The sequence below is a fragment of the Podarcis filfolensis genome, assembly GCF_964270895.1.
Source record: "Podarcis filfolensis genome assembly, chromosome: W".
NCBI classification, from domain to species: Eukaryota; Metazoa; Chordata; class Lepidosauria; order Squamata; family Lacertidae; genus Podarcis; species Podarcis filfolensis.
In genome coordinates this window covers 13,529,172-13,536,176 of record NC_139619.1, presented here as the reverse complement: position 1 = coordinate 13,536,176, position 7,005 = coordinate 13,529,172, and positions in this window count along the sequence as shown.

Here is a 7,005-nt window from a genome sequence, read left to right as displayed (position 1 = left end):
ACATATTTAAATCCTAAGCCTATCTCATATTTGCAAGCTTTTCCAGTTAGGTTGTCTTGACATATTCAGCTAAATAATCTTTGAATTTTGTCCATTCTTCCTGGTACTCCTCCTCCTTCTGGTCGCGGACTCTTCCCGTCAGGTGGGCTAGCCCCGGGATTCTGGAGAATCTATGTGACTAGATGCTTGTAATGTATGCCAGGCAATCTGGCACAAGTGGGTAGGGTTGCCATCCGCCGGGATTTGGCCGTTGGAAACAAGTGTCCATTTGGGAAACGCTTGAATGTCCAGGAAAACCCAAAGGTATAGCAATTCTACACGTGGGGAGTAGCGACGCAAGCGCAAATCAGAATAAAGCAAAGGCTGGGAAAGTTCAAACAGAACCCACACACACACTATTCCTCAAGATTTGTGTTTAAGACACAGGATCATAGAATTGTGGAGTTGGAAGGGACACCGAGGACCATCTAGTTCCGTTATTCCCAATCAGGGGTCCGTGGCCCCATCCCTTGCCTCCCTCCAACTAATTTTCTCTCATTTTGGCATGGCAATAGCATACATTTTATGGGCGGTCTTGTTGTTTTTAGTATACCTAAAATCCTTTGCTTATTACCCCACATTTTGAACCCGCAGCCCTGAGATTAAGAGTGTCACGCTCTACCAACTGAGCCACCCCACTGTAATTATCCCACACCTCCCCTCTTGACGAAGCTGCCTGCAAAGCTGATCTGCCGAGGAAATGTCCTTCTGCAGGCATGGTTTCAATCCAAACAACAAATACTAGTGGTCAACTCCAAAAGTGCGGTCAAGAAACCCTGCTTGCCAAAGAACAATTGAACGCACCCTTGAAGCTCCTTTGCAGCCATGTCTTTACCTTGACACCACGTATGATGCTATATGTGGGGCCTGCGGGCCTGTCAAGGTTCCCCACCTCTGCTCTATCTAGCCAGGCTGATGTTTTCAAATGGGGGTTAAAGCTGTGAAGCTGTTTGGATGCATGACTGGACTTGACTGTGGGCATTTCATTGTGCTGTGTCCCAGAGCCTTAAGGATGGGCTGGCCTAGGAACCTAAGCCACCAGGTATATAAAGGTGAGGTCCACTCCAGCCAAGAGCGAAAGAAAGCCACCAAGCAGCCCTGCTCCCCAACAATGTCCCCCAGAGAGGATACGGATCGTCTCGGGAATGCTGGTGTCCAGGCACTCAATTCTCTCCTGCAGTTCGTCCTGCGTGCCCGGGGTCTGGAAGAGGTCCTCCTGAAGCAGAGTATCACCCATGCGTTCGGAAGGGATGAGGTACGTCCTGGATAGCTTGAAGAACAATCCAGCCCTGGGGTGCATAATGTGAGGTCGAGGAATGCCACAATGGAGAGAAGCCCACCACCAAGAGAGCTGGCACAAGGGCAGGAAGACTCGCCTGTGTGAGTGCCTGAGGGCCCTGCTCTTGCCACTTACCATCTGGCCTGGGACGGGGCCTGAAGCCTCACAAGGACTGCTTGCTGCTTGCTGCCTGCTGCCCAGGAGGACTCCCCTGTGTGAGTGCCTGAGGGCCCTGCTCTTGCCACTTACTATCTGGCCTGGGGCGAGGCCTGAAGCCTCACAAGGACTGCTTGCTGCTTGCTGCCTGCTGCCCAGGAAGACTCCCCTGTGTGAGTGCCTGAGGGCCCTGCTCTTGCCACTTACTATCTGGCCTGGGGCGGGGCCTGAAGCCTCACAAGGACTGCTTGCTGCTTGCTGCCTGCTGCCCAGGAGGACTCCCCTGTGTGAGTGCCTGAGGGCCCTGCTCTTGCCACTTACCATCTGGCCTGGAGCGGGGCCTGAAGCCTCACAAGGACTGCTTGCTGCTTGCTGCCTGCTGCCCAGGAAGACTCCCCTGTGTGAGTGCCTGAGGGCCCTGCTCTTGCCACTTACTATCTGGCCTGGGGCGGGGCCTGAAGCCTCACAAGGACTGCTTGCTGCTTGCTGCCTGCTGCCCAGGAGGACTCCCCTGTGTGAGTGCCTGAGGGCCCTGCTCTTGCCACTTACCATCTGGCCTGGAGCGGGGCCTGAAGCCTCACAAGGACTGCTTGCTGCTTGCTGCCTGCTGCCCAGGAAGACTCCCCTGTGTGAGTGCCTGAGGGCCCTGCTCTTGCCACTTACTATCTGGCCTGGGGCGGGGCCTGAAGCCTCACAAGGACTGCTTGCTGCTTGCTGCCTGCTGCCCAGGAGGACTCCCCTGTGTGAGAGCCTGAGGGCCCTGCTCTTGCCACTTACCACCTGGCCCAGGGCGGGGCCTGACAGGCCTCACTAGGACAGTTGCTGTTACTGCTGGAGGGGCACAGAGTGGTTTTAAAATGTTTTCTAAAAATTTCTTTTGAATTTTTTGTATGTGGGGGGTGGGGGTGGGGGGATGTTTGGTTGGGCTTGGGGAATTTTTTTGATTTTGTTGTTTTTGTAATTTTTACAGTTTTTTGTTTGTATTGTTTTATTGGTTTTGTTTGTTTGTTTGTTTGTCTGTTTAAGGTGTTATTTTGTTCTTAAGGGGAAGGGTCAGGGCTGCCGGGGAGTGGGCCCCACCCCACAAAATGGCTGGGGCATGTTCCACAGGGGGGGATGCACTGGGACAACCGATCTCAGTGATCACGGGTAGGAGGAGGAGTTACGCTAAGACTAGCCCAACTCCTGTATGGCTCTCAAATTAGCCCCTCTGCCAACCTTAAGACCCTTGAAACAGTACAATCAAAATTCTTAAGATCATTATTTGCTACCCCAAAGTGTACACCTAATGCAGTCTTAAGGCAAGAGGCAGGACTGCCCAGAGTGGAATTAAAAGTCTGGGAGCAAGCAATATCCCTCTGGCTGAAAATCCATTACAATCCTAAGGGACTGTTACCTTGCTTCCTGGCCGCAGCTCCCTATCCTCCTTGGCTTATGCAAATAACTAATAAGATCAAACAAATTGGCCTAAACCCTGAAAATCTTTTTATTGAAACTCCGAACAAGGCAAAAGCAATTGTCACTCAGAGACTTCACGATGTCGAATTACAACAAGAAGTCGCCCTACTCCCGGAGACGTATAGATGCTTAAAAGCTTGGCCTAATTTTGCAGCTGCCCCTTACTTAACTAACATCACTAACGAAGCTTATAGATGGGCTTTCTCTAGAGCCCGCTTTGAGACAATGCCCTCAGCAGTGTTCTACGGCAAATTCACGCGGGTACCAATGCATGTGCGTCTCTGCCCCTGTATGTCTAATAAGGTAGAATCTGTCACACACATCCTTCTATTTTGCGAATTTTATAGTGAAGAACGAGTTCAACTTATTTTGCCGCTTTTATCAAAATTTATACCCCTACAACATTATTTGGAATCCTCCCCCGAAATTCTACGAAAATACCTTCTCGAAGATTCCTCAAGCTCAATATCATATAAGGTGGCCAAATTTTGCACTTTAGCAATCAGGAAGCGTAAATCTCTTCTGTTGAATGGCACACTGCAAAGTTCCCTTGTGTAATCTTTTTTTTTTTTCCCTTTCTGATGTTGTTGTTGATCTCTTTTTGTTTGATCTTGTGGTGTTTAGTGTTACTGGCTTTTGCCGCAATAAAACTTGAAGCTAAGACTAGACCATGTCATTACAGAGGGGGCAGGTTTAGTCGTTGTCTGAGGACTATTCCTGCCTCCGGGTCTGGTCCTGACCGGATGGATACTAGAATCAGCAAGGGATACCCACATGACCTGAAGGTGTTGCTATGCAATGCCAGGTCAATGATTCATAAGACCACTGCCATCCATGACTTGATCATGGATGGGGGATTGGACCTGGCATGTGTAACAGAGACTTGGTTGGATGAAGCAGATGGGCCTGTCCTTGCCGCTGCTTGTCCACCAGGTTTCTCTTACGCACAGCAACCCAGGTCATGTGGGCGGGGAGGGGGAGTTGCAGTGATTTTTAGGAAGTCATTAGTTTGCACCAGGCGTCCTATTGGGAAGACCCAGTTTTCCGAGTGCATGTTCTGGAAGTTGGGCAATAGGGGCAGTACAGGATTCCTTTTGGTGTACCGACCTCCCCGCTGCACCAAGGATTCCCTGCCCGAGCTGCTTCAGGTTGTGGTGGATGTTCTCCTGGAGACACCTAGTTTGGTTGTCCTAGGGGATTTTAACATCCATGCCGACACGACCTTACAAGGGGCCGCTCGGGACTTCATGGAAAGCATGGCATCCATGGGGCTGTCCCTGAATAAGTCTGGCCCAACCCATAGCCGCAGACATGCCTTGGACCTGGTGTTTACCTCTATGGATGTTGGTGATCTGACACTAAGTAAAAGCGAAACGAAAGAAGTGCCATGGTCAGATCACTTCCTGGTGCAACTGGACTTCTCTGCGACCCATCCCCTCTGCAGGGAGGTGGGACCAATTCAGATGGTCCGTCCCGCCACTTAATGGATCCAAATGGTTTCCAGAGAGTGGTAGGGGATGCTTTATCCCATGTTGATGGCCTTTCAGCTGATTCCCTGGTGGCCCGCTGGAATGTGGAGTTAACCAGGGCTATTGACTGTTTGGCTCTGAAGCGCCCTCTCCGATTGCATGGAGCCCGGACAGCCCCGTGGTTTTCCACGGATCTGAGGGCAATGAAACAATCGTTGAGACGGCTAGAGCGCCAGTGGCAGATAACTCATTCCGAATCTGACCGGACACAGGTTAGAGCTCAACGTCGAGCCTACCAAGTGGCGATAGCGACGGCGAAGAAGAATTTCTTCGCCGCCTCTATTGCATCTGCAGAAAACAGCAGCAGGAGACTTTTTCAGGTGGTTCACAATTTAGTGGAACCACCTGCAACATCGGTGCACAGTACGGGCCCGATAAAATCGCTCAGATTCGGGAAGAAGTAGACTCCACCGTGGGAGCAGGGCCGGGGTGGGAGAGTGCTAGAGTCCTGTCTAGTCAAGTTGTGTGGGATCAATTCCAATCTGTTACCTCCGAGGATGTGGACAGTCTGCTTGGACGAGTGAAGCCAACCAACTGTCTCCTGGATCCTTGCCCATCCTGGCTTATAAAAGCTAGCCGGGAAGGACTGGGCGATGGGCTTCGTGGGGTGGTGAATGCTTCCCTCCGTGAGGGAGCCTTCCCAGACCCGCTGAAAGAGGCGGTTATTAAACCGCTTCTTAAAAAACCATCTTTAGATGCGGCCACGATGGCCAACTATCGCTCAGTCTCAAATCTTCCATTCTTGGGCAAGGTGATGGAGTGAGTGGTTGCTGAACAACTCCAGGCACGCCTGGAAGAAGCGGACCATTTGGATCCCTTCCAGTCGGGATTCAGGCCACATCATGGGACTGAAACTGCCTTGGTCGCACTGGTTGATGATCTCCAGCGGGCTAGGGACAAAGGTGAGAGTTGTTTCCTAGTTCTGCTGGATCTCTCAGCGGCGTTTGATACCATCGACCATAACATCCTTCTGGACCGTCTTGAGGGGCTGGGAGCTGGGGGCACTGTCATACAGTGGCTCCGCTCCTTCCTCCTGGGCCGTGTTCAGAAAGTGGTGGGGGGGGATGAGTGTTCAGACCCCTGGGCTCTCACTTGTGGGGTGCCTCAGGGTTCTGTCCTCTCCCCCATGCTTTTCAACATTTACATGCAGCCGCTGGGCGAGATCATCAGGAGGTTTGGGCTGGGTGTTCATCAGTATGCAGATGATACCCAGCTCTACCTCTCTTTTAAATCAGAACCAGTGAAGACGGTGAAAGTCCTGTGTGAGTGTCTGGAGGCGGTTGGAGGATGGATGGCGGCTAACAGATTGAGGTTGAATCCTGACAAGACAGAAGTACTGTTTTTGGGGGACAGGAGGCGGGTAGGTGTGGAGGATTCCCTGGTCCTGAATGGGGTAACTGTGCCCCTGAAGGACCAGGTGCGCAGCCTGGGAGTCATTTTGGACTCACAGCTGTCCATGGAGGCACAGGTCAAGTCTGTGTCCAGGGCAGCTGTTTACCAGCTCCATCTGGTACATAGGCTGAGACCCTATCTGCCTGCAGACTGTCTCGCCAGAGTGGTGCATGCTCTGGTTATCTCCCGCTTGGACTACTGCAATGCGCTCTACGTGGGGCTACCTTTGAAGGTGAGTCGGAAACTACAACTAATCCAGAATGCGGCAGCTAGACTGGTGACTGGGGGCGGCCGCCGAGACCATATAACACCGTTCTTAAAAGACCTACATTGGCTCCCAGTACGTTTCCGAGCACAATTCAAAGTGTTGGTGCTGACCTTTAAAGCCCTAAACGGCCTCGGTCCAGTATACCTGAAGGAGCGTCTCCACCCCCATCGTTCTGCCCGGACGCTGAGGTTCAGCGCCGAGGGCCTTCTGGCGGTTCCCTCATTGCGAGAAGCAAAGCTACAGGGAACCAGGCAGAGGGCCTTCTCGGTAGTGGTGCCCGCCCTGTGGAACGCCCTTCCAGCAGATGTCAAAGCGATAAACAACTACCTGACATTCAGAAGACATCTTAAGGCAGCCCTGTTCAGGGAAGTTTTTAACGTGTGATATTTTTGTGTATTTTTGGTTTCTATGGAAGCCACCCAGAGTGGCTGGGGAGGCCCAGCCAGATGGGCGGGGTATAAATAATAAATTATTATTATTATTATTATTATTATTATTATTATTATTATTATTATTATTACTATATCCCGCTTGCTTTCCACAGTTGCATTCCTACTACCCTTCTCATGATTTGGGGCAATGGGAGAGTGAAATCATTCCCCGCGTCTTCTAGTGGCGAGTCTCAGAGAGCCACTTTGCTAGGGAGAGACAGACAATGGTTGGGAACACTTGGGTTCTTCTGAGCCACTCTAAGGAATAGTATATGCTGGATGTCCCACCCGCTGCCGCTCCACCAAGGTGCCACTATACTCACAGCAGGAGCTTGTAAGAGCGAGTCGGTAGCTAAGATATAAATCAATTGGGACGTTTGGAACCTGCACACCCCAAAACTGGTACTGGATTCCAGCCCACACCCATCCTTTCAATGGTACCGTCCCCCTCAG